The sequence below is a fragment of the Lagopus leucura genome, unplaced genomic scaffold (genome assembly GCF_019238085.1).
Source record: "Lagopus leucura isolate 7727_CA_CO unplaced genomic scaffold, USGS_WTPT01 Super-Scaffold_774, whole genome shotgun sequence".
Lineage (NCBI taxonomy): Eukaryota > Metazoa > Chordata > Aves > Galliformes > Phasianidae > Lagopus > Lagopus leucura.
Window position 1 is genome coordinate 5,441,930 of NW_024962258.1, and position 18,034 is coordinate 5,459,963.

The following is an 18,034-nucleotide window of genomic DNA, read 5'->3' on the forward strand; positions in this document are numbered from 1 at the left end:
ACTGATGGAAAGTATAGTTAGCAGGATAAGGCTGAAAAGCCTTCTCTGGGTGACACATTCCTGATGCGATTCTGACTTCTGGTAAACAAAAGACTATGTTGTGCAACTGCTTGGAGTCTCTGTGAGCAGTTTGTACTAAAACTCTGGCAAATCTGGACTTAAAACTTTGTATTTATGATGTCAATATAGAAGATTTTTGTATGTGAAGGAAACTGCTATGGTTTTGAATATATGTATTGTGAAAGGAAGGGGAAGTTGATTTTGTTGAGTGTATATGTTAAAAGGAAATGTAGCAATTTGATGTCTGATTGTGTCTGAACTCCTGGCATTTTGCTCTGGATGTAGCATATTGTGTAGTGAGAAATGAAGTTCTTGGTTTACTCCCTTTCCCATGCAATGCAGATGTTTCCTTCCAGAAAACGCTGTGAAACAGAAGAGATGTAGGCAGATTTTCAGGATTGGATTTGCTCTGCTGTCCGCAGAAGAGCAGACACAATTCTCCTCATAATCAAGAACACTCACTTTTCAAGTCAAATGTCATGTGTTGATTTAACTGTTTATGCCTGCATTAACGGAGGTGTGTGTTCTTATACACCATTTCCAAGCCTGTACTTGGAAAGAGGAAGGCAGAGGCAGAAGAGATATTTCCTATAGACTTCTAGAAGTCTACAGGAGCTGAACTGTGTTACACGAGGGGACCTACTGGAAAGTCTCCTCTGGCTTTTGGATATTGCTCTAAGGCTTTTGAGGTAGGAGCTACTGGGAGTAAATGGTAGTGCTCTGAAAGGAAGATGGATGTCTCACAAGTCAAACTGTTGTTACCCATTCAAATTCTCCTTTAAATATACCTTTCTGTTCAAAATTCTGTATTTTCTCACTTGTTTTTATTACTGTTATTAGTGTATTGATGCTCTTGAGGAAGGGTTGGGACTTCAAAACATTCACAGCGTCTTAAGTTCTAGCCATTTTTTTTTTTTGCCTCGCATCTTTTCAGTTGTTCACTTGATAGTGCGGACAAGCGCTCTGAGTGCACAGGAATGCCCATAGGCAGGCACCCAAACTCACTCGCTCCAGTGTATAAAACAGTAATCTCTTTAAGATCTTACGGTTTATCAGTTGTTACTTCCTTGCATCGATGCGTTATTTAAATTGTGAAAAGAGGTACTGCTAGGGAGGAGACTGGGCTTTGCGGCATCCCGGATTTGTGTGCTCACTGCATTGTAAATATTTATGAAACTATATGCAATATCCAACTCTGCTATGTGATGAGTTGCTGCTGAGGCTGGTTGACTTGGCTATAGAGCTATTTCTCTTTCTGTTCTGCACACTACTTCATGAGATTTTTGCTCTGACTCAAATATTAAAAGTAAACTAGGGCACTGTATGTAAGTTTTTAAATCTGTGTATGTGCATTGCTCCTAAATGTTTGAGCCCTTTGTTACGCCCTCATTAAAAAAAAAAGAGGTAATGTATTCAGTCGTGTAGAGGTAACAGCAGTCCCAATCAGAAGGACTTAGTCACTTAAAATAACGGCTTCAATTGAGTAAAATTGCAGTAACTTTCTTGTATGATTGAAGTCTTCCTGTGTCTAGTAGAGTTTGAACTAAAGTTGGTATTTTTGCTGTTAAGCTGCTAGATGTACAACTGAAAACTACTGAGCTATGTAGATATGTCACAGGTACTGGCTGACGTGCATCTGTGTTGCTGCTTTTGCTTTCAGATGTTACCATCAGTATCAGTTGGCGCACAAGGAGCTATGGTAATGGGAGTATTTGGGAGAGCTGGGTCTTGTGTACTTGAGAAAGGTAAGAGTGTGATGGGGCTTGGGGATACATGATGGAACAGAGAGTGAGTGACAATTAGCGAGGAAAATGAGCTACATAGCTAACTAAAGAGTTGAAAATATGAGCAGATAAGGACCAGCAACTGCAGAGAAGGAAACAGTGAGAAATCCGTTAGAAAGAAAAGTGAGCTGAGTATTTCCATAGCCCCATACTGTATTAGGAGATATGAAAAAAATTCCATAGTGCGAGTACAGTTCCCTTATGCAGAATGTAAAATAATAAAAGCTGTGGAAACTGAAGTGTGCAGAATAAGGGTTATCGTGTGCAGTGCTTTATTGTGGCCTGTAGTATAGAGACTCGGAATTATGATAACCAGTGCAGGCAAACCTTGTCTGTCTGTATGTGCTTGTCTCTTTGTTGGCTGCACAAGGAATTTAAGCTCATAATTTTTAAATAATTCTAAGACAGATGCTGGAGGAAACACAGCTAATTTCCATGGGGTGTCCTGTGGCTAGATGAGAGATATATGTAAAGCCCAGTTTGTTGTGTTGTGTGTGATTACTGCATGATGATTTATGCCATTTGCTTCCTAGAGAAGCTGTACAGATAAAAAGGGTAATGTAGTTGATCCCAAAGGGAGGTGTTTCTGGCCTCTTCATGCTGTACTTACATCTGAAATGGAAAATGAGTTGCCCTTATTTTAAATAAAGACATTTGTGTACTCAGAAGAATGTAGAAAAGGACTGTGAATCCTACTGAGGCTCTTTAGATTAGTCACTAGCCAGAAATCTTAGGATTTCTATATGCATGTGAATTTGCCATGGGTGGGAAAATCTGGAACTGTAAAGAAAATGAAATAACCACATTCAAAAAGAAATGCAAACCAAAACTGTTTGAAGTTTGACAGATCCTTGAAGATTGAGATATCATGCCTTTTGCTTATGGCTTGGGGGATTTGAGAATTTTAACTTTTCCCCAGGCTTACAGAAAGTTTTTCTGTTTTTTGTTTTGTTTTTCACACAGTAAACAAAAGCCTCCTGCAAGTGTTGCAAAGAAATAATCTGGCTTTATACACGGAATGCGAGTGGTGGAATTCAGTCTGATATATGATTTGCAACTTATGAGTGACCTGATATTCTGTCACTTTACAAAATTGCTGCACTTTGTCTATTTTACTGTAAATGCAAGCGCATGGATTTCTGTGTGCATTTTCTAAGAACATTTTAAGTGAATTAGATCTAACCAGTCACTGTCTTGTTGTCAAACGCTTAGAGCTGTGATATTCAGAATAAACTTCATACAAAAGTCATGTCCATCTGGAGGACAGAAGGAACTTTGTTACAGGTTTTCATGTCAGAACACAGGTCACCCAGATGGCTGGCAAGAGCTGAGAGTAATAATCTTTGCTCATCAGTGAAACTGTCTCTCTAGAAGTGTGTGTGGCATTTCTGCATGAGGAGGAATGGGAAATGACTTCTATCCTTGTGTTTGTAGAAAGGTACTCCTTTTCAAGGGGCATTTGGTTCGCAAAGCAGAAAGGAATGGTTAAGACCTTTTGTTTTTGCAAGGATCAGCTGCGGTTGCTTTAGGTAACACTGATGTGTGCTATGGTGAAAATCTGCCACTGTTTCAAGCCATGTGAAGTCATATCATAGCTTATCCAAGATATTAGTATCTTTTGAAGAAAACTTTATGAAGCACATTTTTCACTGAAATGAGTCCTCAATGGGGTGAGGTGTTTTCATAAGCTCTGGGGTAACTGATTCCTCCAGGAGGCTATTACTTTGATGATGGACTGTCTTCACAGTAAAGAACACTGTCTGCATCTATTTCAATATTAGGCAATCTCTTTCTTCAGATTGAGCATGGGGCTCTGTTGAGCAAAACAGAGGGGGAAGGTGAAATCAGGATGTGCTGCCAGAGCTTTTTTCTTCTTCTTTTAATCCTGGAATGTTTGACTGAAATCATTTGCGTTAAGGCAGCTAAGGCTGGCTTTGGTCTTGTTAGGGTTAGTAAAACATTTGTCTTCTTTTCTGTGCTTTTTGTGTAGTTTGCATTGTTAAACTCTGAATCACATGTCCACCCCTTTATTAACCATCTGGAAATAGTGTAAAGATCGTCATGAAAATTAACCCAGTTTCTAAGACTGTAAATTTGTGCTCACTTAAGCTGCAGCTGGAGCAGCAGAAGAAGCTGCCCATTACCCAGCTTCTGTCCACCTGTCCTAAGCAGGATGAACACTGACATTAGGTGTTAACTGAGGTAAATCTTTGTCTGGGTTTGCAGGGCATTCTTACTGATGCATACCTGTGATATGTGGGGCAGGTTGGAAGCGTTTCCCTCAGTGTTAGCACTGCCCTAGAATGTGATCAAGAAATGGAGCAAAGACCTTGCAACCAGTTGTCAGTCTACCTGATGACTTCTAGGCGGCATTTGTTTTTGCCTGCATTTGTCCATGGGACCTACTGAGTAAATTATGAGATGCCCTAAGTAACAGAGGAGGGTTGATAGCTACTATGAAGTTGAATATAGAAATGTATTTTTTAACAATCTGAAAGATGATCTGCTGTAACTAGTAGTGCCTTTGTGTAGTTGTTAGGGTGCCGTTAGCATATACAGATTACATTTCAGACAGATTCACAAAGTAAATTAGAGTTTTGCAAAAATGTTAACGACACTTGTTTATATTTTGTGTGGTAGGGAAATATGTGTTTATTCACTATGTAGAGATAGTAGAGACAGAGATAGCATCAGTGATGGGAGAGAAAGAGAGAGAGTAATTGTCAGCAATTCCTTGCAGCTCTATGGGAATGCAAAGTGAATGAAAAACAGTGTTTAAAATTACTGCACAGATGGAATGATCTCAATGTGCAGATAATGTTTCTCTGAATTATACCTTCATTCATGTGATTCAGTTTGTGCATGAATCAAAGTCTGTCCCTGCTGTTTGAGTAATCCTCACTGTTCAGAAGGCTGATGCTGGAGCCCTATAGCTGTGCAGATAGTGATCCTTCCTGCCTCACCCCAACAGTGCAGCAAACCACAAACAGGCAGACATCAGCCTTGGATGCCGAGTATAATTGTTGCAGGGTTTCACGTGGTTTGCTCAGGTATCTCTGTGCTTCCTCTTGTGCCTAGTGTAGGCATATACGTATTTTAGGTGTTTTTTGCCTCATGTTTGATAGGTGAATATGATGTAAGATGTTCTCTAAGCATGTGATGAAAATCAAATAGCTTTTTTATCTTACAAGTGAAAAGCAGGAAACCTAAATTAATAATATCGCCCAATAGCACGTCATCATTTCACATAAGTGTATTCACCTTGTCAGAGAAAACCAAACATCTGATCGCTGACCACACTTTTTTTTTTTTTGTTTTTGTTTTTTTTGGTGGGTTTTGTTGTTTTTGTTTGTTTTCCTGGTGAAGCTGCTGATTAATATCATTTTAGCATTCCATTTATTTTCGTCTTAGAGTACACTCTCAGAAGCTGTGTAGTATGACTGCCAGTACTGGATGGAAACAATTTCCTGTTAAAATTGGGAGAGTTTCCCATCATAAGAGAGCTGTTCCTGTTATGAAAATAATGTAGAAAACATTGGCAGTTAGACAAGTGGGGATCTGTGTGCAGAAATCCAGAGTATAGCTTAGTCATTTTGCTCTAAGAGAATTAACATTACATGTATTATTAAAGCAGGATAATGATAGTACTTGAGTTGCAAAAGCTAGATTGTATTTTTCTCTTCTAAAGTTGCTCTTGAGAAGAGAAAGTCTTGATGTAGGACCATTAGGAGCATTAAGTGGAGCATTCTAATGCTTTCGATGGCTTACGAGATACTTCCAGTATTGGGGAGTGCTTTAATTGCTGCTTCGTGTTGGGCTCTCTTGAAAGGATGCTTTGAATTTGTAAAATCCCACTGTTGGCAGAAATGGGAATCTTTTAATATCAGAGAGTCCCCAGGTTGAGCTTGTGTCTGGGAAGTAGTGTGAAAACCTCCAGTTCCCTTTTTCCTCATGCATAGTCTTGGCTCTACATATCCTTGGCTGTTCCCTTGGTACTGACATCCTTGCTCCTAGCTGTGCTCCTAAGAGTCCATTCCTAAGAGTCCAACTCCTCTTAACATCCATTCCCTCCAGGTGACTTGAGGTGTGAAAACAAAAATGTCATTTGCAAAAGCTCTACCTAATCTTTTTGTTCATTGTGTTGTTCTGTAGTAATTTTCTCCAGACTTAACTATGTCTGCTGCTCTTTTTTTCTAGTTTCAGTTCCCAGGTACCTGAGCACAGAAGAATCTGTCATGTACTGAGTATTAAGCAATTTAAGCAAATATGGCACTTGGTTGTATTCCAGGAAAATCATGGGCTTGCTACCTTGCTCCCAAACCAGGAAATAATGTGTCATACTTTATTCCAGTAGTCAAAATGTTTTTACCTAAATCACTGTCATTCTTAGAGAAGCTTTCTTTTGCAAAATGCAGCAAGAGAAAGTGTGAAAAGAAGAACTGATAATTAGGCCAACCTCTCAGAGAGTAGGAGCGCTGTGTAGATTTTGTCTGATCTCATTCCAGAACATTTTTGCTGCCCTGCTCAGGCACCTGTCAGTGTGATAGCACTTCTTCATCAATGATAAACTGCTTCTGCCCAATAAGCTATACAGTATCTGTTAATGAGCTTTATGTTCTGAGAGGAGTTGCTGTTGGTTACAGTGGCTCTGCCCCTCAGTTGTGCTGGGGCAGCATACAAGTACTGAGCGCTGTGCAAGACCTGGAACCTGTGTCTGAAGGGATGTTTGTTGAAATTGAACAGTATTTTGTGGAAAAATTGTTCTTACATTGTCCCTAATCAGTCTAGGCTGAACCATTCTGCTTCTCACGGTCCACAGTAAATGCTTGAGAGCTGGATGCAAATGAAGCACAAACCAAGTAATTCTTTTTTGCCCTGTTTCAGCTTCAGGAGCACCTTTTCAGGGAAGTCGTGTTAAACATATCGTGTTCTGTGGACTGGACCTTTTTTTGAGGCATGCTGAGTAACTGTTCTCTGACTAAGTTCTGAGTGATGCATAGTAAACCATCTCTCATCAGTGCTGAAAAGTCCAAACCCATATATTGTCTTTGCCCCCCCCCCCAGCTTGTTTCATTCCTGTTTTGTGTTTTGAATTACAGGCTCGCAAGAATGTACCTTTGAAACTAGTAGCAGACCTTGAGTGTAAGGCATCTTCAGTCTTGCTCTGTTGCTTTTCTTAGCTTTTCTGCTAACTTTGAATGTTTATCTGCAAATTCTAACCAAAGCAAAGAGACTGCTTCCATTAAAAAGAGTAAGAAAGAGGAAGATTTTGGTACACAAGTGTAGCTGGATTTATCTTCATCCTTGTTTGGCTCTTGGAATGGGATTTCATCTGTCACTTTATTTCCTCTCCACTCCATGTTTTAAGTCCTTTAAAAATTCCCAGTTGTTATCTGTCTTTTGTGTTGACCCCAGGTTATGTCTGACCTTTATAGGCTAGAAAGCAAGAATTGCACTAAGCTTTTAAGTCTGTCCAATATTACAGAACCATGCTAGAGAGGTGAGCAGAAATGCTTCTTCAAGGAACAGCTCTGCCCACTTTGTTTTGCATGCTGGTGTGTCTCTGTGGGACTGGCTCAGTTACACCTCCTGCATTCCCAGTACTGCCAGCTCCTGAGCAGAGCATGGCCTGAGCATGTCCTGGAAATGTGGAAGCATTGCCTGGCCAGGATGGCAGAGCTGTGTGGCAGAAGTGGCTCCCTCTCTCCTTCTCCCCTGTGGATACTACTGCTGGAATCCCAGAAACATCTCAGTAGGTAACCTCACCATCAAACCAGAGTGTACAGAGCTGTAGCTTCACTGGCGCTGAATGGAGACTGGATCTTCAGATGCTTGCTCAAGTGGAGTGGGTTTTGTGAGAGATGCTTCCAGTTGTGTCCTGTACTCCCACTTCAGCTTGGGTTTTTCTACCTTGCTTTGGAAGTTTGTCTTCTGCCCCCTATCTAAAACAGCTTATATCTTCTGAAATTAGCAATACCAAGAAGTATGTCTTAAGTCGGCTGTGTTTCTCTTTTAAAGAGAGAACAAAAGAATCATTTCCATGCAGTAATTATCCTGAGAGCTATGTAAGTTCCTTAAATAAGGTTTAAGCGATGCTATTGTGGAAGAACTCCTGAATGTAATAGAGTGTGGCAGTGACACACAGTGGGCAGTCTTCCTGCTCTAGAAGCTTTGGTTTTCAGAGGCAGGTAAATGCGTAATGACAATGTGCTCATAAGTATGTTGGCTTCTAATTGGTGTGGCATCATGAAAGGGGGATGGGTCAAGCCCTTAAGGGCTTCTGAAGGTAGGTATACTGGAGGTAGAGTTCATGTCTCACAACTGCAGCTGAGGTGGTAGAAGGAAAGCAGAAGAAAAGCTGTCCCAGAGTGCTGCTGCACTTCAGACATGTCATGACCACATCCTTCTTGTTTCTTCAATAAGCCTCTCCTACAGTTCACAGCTTTCTGACCATGACACCTACTCACTGCCCATCTTCAGAAATGAGTGAGTATTCAGTCACCTGCTAGATGCGAAGGTTGTAGTGTCCAATTGGAATAATATTAATACCTTCTGTTAAAAGGAAGCCTTCATGTAGCTTATCATTAGTATGCTTGTTCACCTAGGCTACTGGCTGAATGTTTACCTTCGTATTATTAATTTTGTGTTATTTGGAAGTATGCCTTGAGCTATTATTAATGTCCAGGCTGAAAGAAGGATGAATGAAAGAAGTGAAAGAAGTATGCAGCAGTGAGAGAAGCAGACGTTTTGGTACCAGTGTTGGACGTGACAGTATACCTTACCATTATATTAAATGACTCTGGCACATTTGGGGTTAAGAAAAACAGAAAATTAAGCAGTTAAAGTAGTAGTGCCTGAAGTTGGAGCTCCCAGGAACACTCAGGAAATTTCTTTGCTGTGGTTTGATTTTTGTTATAGCACTCAAAGAGGACAGCTGTTCTGTTAGTTCCTGGTAAGCCTTCCTCTGAGAAGTATCCCTTACTGACTTACCACAGCATGTCAGGGTGATGAAGTAAATGGGATGTCAAGCAAAGTGATGTGCTAAGCAGGTGAAGTTTGAGTGAAACTGTCTTTGAGGGGGGAAAAAAGAGACTTCTGTGAACAGAATTCAGCTCAGGGGTTAGGCAGTTATCTCAACTTTTCTGTTTCTCCTCTTTTTCTCCTGTGAATAACATCTGCAGCTTCTGGTTATTTCTGTTAACTTTTAAAAGATCGATCTTACCTTCAGACATGGAAGGTTAGATCTTGTGATGTGTGATTGTCTCAGAAATTGTTATAATCTTTATCTCATGCCAGATACACTTTGTGCTTTTTCCAATTCCTCCCTTATCAAAATTCCTTCTTGGTAATTTCTTTTAGAACATTTGCAAAGTTGTCCCCCTTTATCTTTAAACAGGCCCACTGTACTTTTACTTTTTCCCTTGGTTTGTCCTGTGAAATTTGCAGAGACATTCTTCCCTCCGTAATAACTGACTTTCATGTTGATGACAGTCTTCTGATATTATTATGTCATGTGAAACATTTCCTTCATGAATTTCTACAGTGGACTAACTGACTATGCCCCTCATGTAACTAAACTCTGTATTATGATTGCTGAGTTTTCAGTTTCTTCTATCTAAAACTCGCCTTTATTCCTTCTATCCATGGATAGACAGGATGCTGTAAATGGTACAAATAAAGCCGATGTTATTATTTGCAAATGTACCACAAAGACTTCTGTGCAATGACATTATTTGTGCTGTCATGTAAATGATATTCAAAAGCATATTAAAGACAGAAAAGCTTCAAATATTACTTGTGTTTTGGTTTTAGCGCAATCATTTCAGGTTGCAGCAGCTCTGCTCTCTGTATTCTTGCTTCAGTGCTGGACAGCTGGGGCAGCATCTGCAGAGGTGATTTGGATAGATCACAGTATTTCACACTCCCACCCCAGAGATTTGGGGGTGCTGAGAAATTAATCTGTCATCTCACAGAACAAAAGTTGCTCAGCCTGTTGCCTATCAGAGGTCAGGCTGCAGCTGCCAGACATCCGTGCCGTAATCCCAGAGCCTGCCTCTGTTGGGATGGCAGTGTAGGCTCCTCTCCTGTGGTGTTACTTGGTAGGGAGTTATCACGGCAGCAGGCTCTTCACACTGCAGCCCTCAGTAAGTTGTCAATTTGTAGAAAATTAACTGAAGATATTAATTCCTTTTTTCCCCCAGTTTTACTAGTGCAGGTATGTTTTCTTAATTATGCTTTTTCTTTAACTTTTTCTAAATTGTGTGTAGTAATACATCTTTTTTTATATGCCCACTTTTCTATCCTCTGTGAATGCTGCTTCCAAATTTATCTGAATCTTATTTAATTTATCTCTACTGCAATTTATTTAACTTTTCAACAATTTCATTGAGGAAAAACAACAACAACATCTACTGTAACAGAGTTCTAGGTAGTCAGCATTTCTAGCACAAAATGCTTTGGACAGCTGTTCCTCTAACTTTTTTCCCATGAAGTCATAAAACAGTTGTCAAAGCAGAGACTATAGCACGTAATGATGCTTAATTACCTTTAAAATACTTTAAGACTTGAAGATGCAGAATGTCTGGGATCTTTGCATATATATCACTGTAGTCATGAGCTTCATGTTGGATCGTCTGCATACAGTTTGTAGCTACTGAACTAAGACAAATCTTTCATTATGATTCACAGAAGTTGTTCTTGCTTTCTTTTAAGGCTTATGTCAATTTTGATAACAGTATTGCAGTTGTTTATTGCTTGCTTGCTCATTTTATGTCATGTGTAATTTTAGCCCAAAGAGCTTTGTTTGGGTTTAGTAGAGAGCAATTTCTTCTTTCTTTATTTTTTTTAATCTAATGTTCTGTGACTTGAGTGACCAGTTTGGAGGAGCTCATGAAAAAAATTGAGATGTGAAGAAGCTCCTCAAGACAACATAACCATGTGAAAGAATAATTCTCCAAAAACACATTTTAAACTAAATTGCATATGAATTGTCTGTAATTATTTGTAAGGAAAATAAGCCCATTTATTGCTGTGCAGTGTTTCTTCTCTCTTCTAATTTTATTAAATTAAAAAACAACAGCAACAAAACAACATGATGAGTGTAGTCTTAATTATGAGAGATGGTAGGAAACAGCACTTTATTTGACTTATTTCATCTGGGTCATAAGACTTTCTTCAAAAACTGGGAAACTTACTTTTTTTATCTATTTCTCATGCTTAGTTTTTGTTTAAAAGCAACTTGTTTTAAAGGATTGTCTATAAGTGGAAAAGAATTAAGAAAACATTTCCCATTTTTCCTCCTTTCTCCTATGCTATATATGCTGTTATTATAGTCACAGTGTGGCTTGTTGGAAGTGACCTTAAAGATCATCCAATTCCAAACTGCATGCCATGGGCAGGGCTGCTCCTCACCAGCTCAGCTGCCTAGAGCCCCATCCAACCTGGCCTTGAGTATCTCCAGGGATGGGGCATCCACAGTTCTCTAGGCAGCTGTGCCAGGGCCTCACTGCCCTTTGAGTAAAAAAAATATTCTTCCAGTATCTAACCTAAACCTCCTTTCTTTCAGTTTAAAAACATTCTTCCTACCTTGTCTATCAAACCATGAAAAAAGTCAGTCTCCTTCCTTTTTACAAGCCCCTTTTAAGTACTGGAAGGCTACGATAAGGTCTCCTCAGGACTTTCACTTCTCCAAGTTGAACAATCCCAATCTTTCTTCACAGGAGAGGTGCTCCAGCCCTGTGATCATCTTCATGGCCCTCCTCTGGACTTACTCCAGCAGTCCTGCATTTTTAGTGTGCTGGGGAGGTACATGGGAATCTGGTACTCCAGATGGGGCCTCACAAGGGCACAGCATAGGAGAACAATCCCCTTCCTCTCCTTGTTGGCCACCTCTCTTTTGATAAAGCTCGGGATACTGTTTCTCTTCCAAGCTGCAAACACACACTGCTGGCTGGTGTAAAGGTTTTGTCCATCAGGACCCCCAAGTCTTCTCCACAGACCTCTCAGTGAGTTCTCCCGATCTGTACACGTATCTTAGGTTGCCCTGACCCAAATGCAACATTTTTGCACTTGAAGTCGTTGAATCTCATTAAGTTCCAATATGTAGCTTTATTGAGGTTTTCTAGGTTTCTCTGGATGACATCCCTTCTGTCTAGTGCATCAATGCTCAGCTTACTGTTATCTGCAAACTTGCTGAGGGTACACTCAATCCCACTGCCTAGGTTGTTGATAAAGATGTCTGAGAGCACCAGTCCCAAGATAGACCCCAGGGGACACCATTTGTCATATGTGTTTGTAGGGCTGTTGACCGCTATCCTCTATGCCCATTCGACCAATTCCTCATTCAGCAAATAGTCCGGCTTTCAAATCTTAATCTCTCCACTTCAAAGATGTGGTGTGAGACCATGTCAAAGGCCTTGCACAAGTCTAGGTGGGTGACATCAGTTGCTCTTCTTTGCGTACTGGTGCTGTCACCCTATCATAGAAGACCACTAGATTGGCCAGGCATGATCTGCCTTTGATGAGACCGTGCTAGCTGTTTCAGATCACCTCTCTGTCTCACATGTGCCTTCACATAGCTTCCAGAAGAATCTGCTCCATGATCAGGCACAGAGGTGGGGCTCACTTTAGCTGACAGTCATGACTTTCTCAGTATGATAGAGAGTGGCTTGGCAACCATATCAGTCAGTTCCTTCAGGACCTTGGGTTGCATGTTGTCTGACTCTGTAGACTTGTATTCAATCTCATCACATGGTCTTGAACTTGCTCTGCACTTACAGTAGAAGAGGTTTTGCTTCCCTAACCACCTAGAGATTCAGGGACATGTTAGATGTGGGCAGGCTAACTGCCAGTGAAGAACAAGACAGAGAAATCGTTGAATACCTTGGCCTTTTCCATACCTACTGAGGGTAGATTTGGAGATTTATCAGAGGAGGTACACTCTCCTCAGCCTTTCTCTTCTGACTAATGTACCTATAGAATCCCTTCTTGTCATTTTTCACATTCTTTGCCAAATTCAGTCTCATCTGTGCCATGGCTTTCCTGATCTCACTTCTATATGTTCATATAGCATCCCTATTCTCTTCTGAGGCCACGGATCCCTGTTTCCACTGCCCGTGCATTCCATTTTTATCCCTCAGCTTGACCAGCAGGTCATTCTTGTTCAGCTATGCCGGTTTCCTGCCTTCCCTGCTTGACTTTGTGCACTGGGGGATAGGGATCTTTTGCTCTCAGAAAGCAAAGAGTTTCCAGCACTGTTCTATTCCTTTGTCCCTAAGGACAGCTTTTCAGGGTGTCTCATCCAATAATTCCTTAAGCAGCATGAACTTCACTCTCCTGAAGTTCAGGGCCCTGACTCAGCTCAGGCCCAAATTCCTTGAGATCACAAACAGGGCATGCTCACTGTAGCCCAGATTGCCTCCAATCAATTTCTTTAATGATTTCCTCTGCACTGGTGTGCAGCAGGTCTGGTAATGTTTTTACCTCTGGTTGGTCTGTCTAACACTTGGACCAGGAAGTTATCCTCAACACACTCAAGGAGTCTTCTAGGTTCCTTACATCCAACCATGTATTTTTCCCAGAGGACATCTGGGGGGTTGAAAACTCCCATCAGGATGAGAACCTATAAGTATGATGCTTCCTGTAACTGAAGCAAGAAGACCTCATCAGCAGACTCCCCTATCAGAAGGTCTCTAATAGACTGCAACCACCAGATGTGCTTATTTTTTACCCACAAGCTGTCAACTTGTTTATGACCATTTCTCAAGGGCAGCTCTCGGTAATATATTTATTTCTTAACATCGAGGGCAACACCCTAACCCTTCTTTCACTGTCAGTCTCTTCTAAAAACCTTATAGCCCTTGACTGCAGTATAGTTGTGTAATTTATCCTATGTCTCTGTGATAGCAGTGAAGTCACAGTTTCTAACTGCACTGTGACTTCCATCTCACTTGTTTCCCAGGCTTCTTGCATTAGTGTAGAAGCATTTCATCTGAGCTCTCAGCTGTGTTACCTACTTAGAGGAATCCTCCCAAATTCTGCCTTCTGGTTTGAGCAGAGATGAAGGTTCAGTTTCCCTCATCTTATGTGTTATGCAGTCTGTCTCCTCAGGGACCACTGGACAAACAGTCCTTGCAGTTCCTAAGTTTGGCTTGTGAGAAGCAATGATGCAGGATAGAAATCTTAATTTCCTGGCTTTGAGACGCTCCTTGCTTTGTGCCAAGTGGCCTGGTAGAGTGTTATGGTTAGAAACACAGGTTTTATCAGAAGAATGCGATCTTCCTGTATCCATGAGGTAAGATTCTAAAGTTAAATCAACTGAGTGTCCCAGTGAGCTGCCTACCAAGAACCTGTGGAGACTGTAATCTGCTTTATTCTTCCATACTGTTAGCTGCTTCTTGTAGATTTCAGCTGCTTCTGGATGTTCAATTGCTATGCCAGTAGGAAACTTAGGGGAGGCTGAAATCCACATTGCTGTTCTGAGGTCTGTGGAGCAATTTATGCATTGCTCTCATTCTGCAGAGTAAAACTGGTGAGTTCTATCAGAAGAAAAATAAATGGAGAAACTGAAGATATTTTTGAAGCACAATATTTGGAATTACTCTAAGATAAATCTGGGATTTTGAATTATTTGCTTTGTAATCTTTGAGCTGTATGGGCAGTCTTAAGATAGCTTTCTAACACTCGTTTGTTACGATGATGCCTTACCGTGTGTAATCTTTTTTACTGCACTTCAGCTTTGCATTCAGATCAGGCACTGGATGCTGCTGCAGAAGGAATAGGGGTGCCTCAGGAGAGCATTTCTCTAGGAACTCCATTTCATGTGGGAAAGTGAGCAGTGACCGGAACAGAGCTTTCCAATAGGAGAATGCCTAGGTGACAGTGAAGGTGGGAAATGCCATGGCAACTGAATTCTGTTCCTGCTTCTGATGCCTAGCATCAGGAAATAAACCATGCAACCTACACTTTCTGCAGGAACTCTTTCCCTTCCAGGATATTCAGTATAATCCTGGGCCTGGTTTTGCAGACATCTGGGTGTGTCTCAGTGCAGCTGAGATTGATGGAAAGAAGTTAGGAAACAAGCCTGCCAACAAGTTGCACTGAGCACTGGAGGATCAGACAGAAAAGCAGGCCCAAATTTGCCAGGACAGGTTTTTGTAAAATGGTGTCAGAGACTTGTGGTGGACTGGTTAATATCATTGAGATCTGAGGTAGGACCACTGGGGTGTCGTGGTGAGACTCAAACAAGTTCAGTGTTCAGACAGGGCCAGTGTGGTGTGCAGCACTGAGCTTTGAAAGATGAGGCAGAATGGGAGCAGTGAGTGACCCTTCTCTATATGCAGTGTCCTATCACTGGGCAGGGTGCTGAGGAAACACAGAGATTTCCACTCTGTCATAACTCGCAGAGGGGTTGAAAATAGCATTGTGCAAACCATAGTAATTCAACCACTTCCGAAGTTTGCTTCTCCTTTATAATGTGATTTTGCTTTAGAGCCATTTAAAAGATTTGAAAAACTTCTGCTTTCTTACAGCTATAATACTTATTCTTCTGTTGAATGTAAAATCAATGAAGTAGTTTAGAATTGTTTAAAGAGTGTTGCTGACTTTAGTTGGACGTGATTGTTCACATTTGATTTTTCTACTGTGTCCAGGTAAATACCTTGCTCTTCTCCCTGAAGGAATGTAACAAGTTCAATGGGATCTGCTGTTTTTTTTTTTCTGTACCTTCCTCATTGGCAGAAGCAGCCTCTTAAGCCATGGTGTATTTGTGAAGATACAGCTGAAGATTGTAGTACCAGGAGACTTAAGGATGCCTGTAGGCCACCAAATGCATCTCTTTTAACATGAGATCGTGTTGCCCCCATGCCTTTTTAAAGTTATTTTATGATCTGTTTAGTAGCTATAAAAGATAATAAAAGGGGAAATACCCTTGCAGCATCTGAGTGAGTTTGGGAAAGGACTTTCTACAGGCTTTTCTTTCACAAACATGGTAAACACATTCTTACTTTTTCTTAGTTTGGTAAATGAGCTGACGGCTATCTTGTTCCTCTGTAGGATCTCTAAGTAACTCCATCTCCTCTGCTAACAGTCATTTGTAATAGCACTGGGTTTAGTGTGCTGCAGAGTCCAGCTAGCATATAACATCTGTTAAGTTCTTGTTCCTGCTTCCCTGATAACAAAGTCTGGCCTTCACAGATGTTCAGGTGACAAAAGCACTCTAGACTCTACTGGTTATTATAAGCAGAAACAGGTCAGCTTGGCAACAGAAGTGTCATGCCTTTGCCCGAGAGTTCTGAAGTTGCCAAGATGTCTTAGAAGAATATGTAGCTTGATCTTGGGATTGACTTTGAGTTAATGGTGGTTAGAGCAGAATTTGGGAAATGATCACTTTTGTTTTCTTATATGCTGGCTGTGGCTGTAGAAAACTAAGAGTATACTATTTATCTCCATTTGTTTAGGGAAAAAAAAAAGGCATCTATCCTTAGGCCATGTCCTTCTTTATTAGTCCTTCATTTTAATGGGTGGCAACTATAAGCTGCTGCAAGATCAAAAGCAGTGAAGGATCCTTTCATGGTCTGTACTTCCAGTTTTCTGGCAGCTGTTAACAGGCAGTGATCTCATTATCTGTAATCATTTCTGATCCACAGCTGGCTATGGCTCCAGAGCTGACACAGGGACTATGTAGAAAAATGATGAGTTAAGTATGTAACTGCACAATGCTGACAGGTGTCCAGAGAGAAGTAGTGAGTAATTGCTCTCTGCTTATTTTCATCAAACCAATGTTTGTAGTCTGATATCCCTTAGTTATCTCTTCTGTATGCTGAAAAGTGCTATGTTCACTCCATGACTTGGTCACTATTGCTGCATGTCTCTGTGCTGTCTTCCAGATTTGAGGCATAACGTGTTTTAAGCCATCAACTCCTGCTGCTCTGCATCTACCTCCTTGACAAATTCAGCTCTCTGTAAACTTCACACCATGTTCCTTGAAGCCTGGTGAAAGAGAGAAGTATATTCAAGTGTAACTGGAACATATCTTGAGTATGTTTCCACTACCAATTTAGTTGGTCCAAAAGTTTCAAGACTTGCTCTGGCATCTTCTTTGAAGACAAGCTGTTCAAGACAGGCTGCTTAGCAAACATTGTGAGCTGTGTGACTCCAGCTAGCTTAACTTCAGCAGGCAGATCATGGGAACGATGCACTGAAAGCCAGCCAAAGAGCTTGTCGTATGTACAGATCCTTATTCCTGTGCCTTGAGAGTTTGCTCCATTAATTGCATGCTTTATAGTAAAGCAAGGAGTGATTCAGCATGTGTGTTGATTCTGGAAAGGTCACACAGTGAGGTTCAGTTTGTGTTCATTTCCTTATCAAACTGAGTCATGTGTAGGGCAGAAAATACTTGCTTGATTGCAAGCAAATTTCTCCTGGAACTCATAATGTCTGGTAAGAATAATAATAATCAGTAACATAGTAAAAAATAATGAGGGCCATGTTAAATTCACTGATGCTCACAGAAGACTTCACAAAAAATATTTTTTAGTCTTAACTAATGAACCGTGTGTGCAAGAAGCAGGAACTCTTTTTTTTCTGAGCAGTGTGGATACTTAATCTTTTTACTCCTTGGAGAGAGGGGTATCTCTGGGCTTTCTGCTTGTAGGTCCCAGGAATTTTAAGCTCATAAGAAACAGAATTTTTGGTGCAGGAACCTGCTAATGTATACAAGGGTTTTGTTTGTTTGTTTTCTTTCTATTTTTGCTTTTTTTAAAAAAAGAAACATTTTTAATCTAGAAAATGTAAGGTGTCATTGCTTGCTTGCTTCCAATAGTTCTTATTACTAACATCGGGCCACAGTGCTGAATTACACCTTTTGCAAACAAGAAGGTAGCAATGAGCAGTGCTTTAATGAATCTCCTTAGCACAGAATTTAAGACAGAAAGAAGAACATTTGTATATGTGAATCCTTTGTTTACATTGATTACATCTTTGGCATTACTTCTGTTTGTTTTGTAGTCACACTGAGTCCTCCTGTTGGCAACTGTTTGTGGTGTTCTTACTTAAATCTTAGCAGAAATCAGCAAGCTGAACAAAAGGGATCATGTTGTGGAAGGCCTTCGTAATGTTTCTAAGTTCTAATAAGCAATGGCTGTTCCAGCCTGTAACCCCCTCTAATGCTGTCTGCATGACAGCCAAAAATA

The 18,034-nt window shown here is 40.7% G+C and overlaps 1 protein-coding gene across 1 annotated transcript in view; it reads left to right on the forward strand.

Moving 5' to 3' along the window:
• The first annotated feature begins 1,790 nt into the window (after positions 1-1,790).
• Positions 1,791-18,034, forward strand: part of RNF38 (ring finger protein 38) — an 82,950-nt gene continuing 66,706 nt past the window's right edge. The window contains exon 1 of the mRNA XM_042864911.1: positions 1,791-1,805. The gene's annotated coding sequence lies outside the window, so the exon portion shown is untranslated. The remainder of the gene's footprint in view (positions 1,806-18,034) is intronic.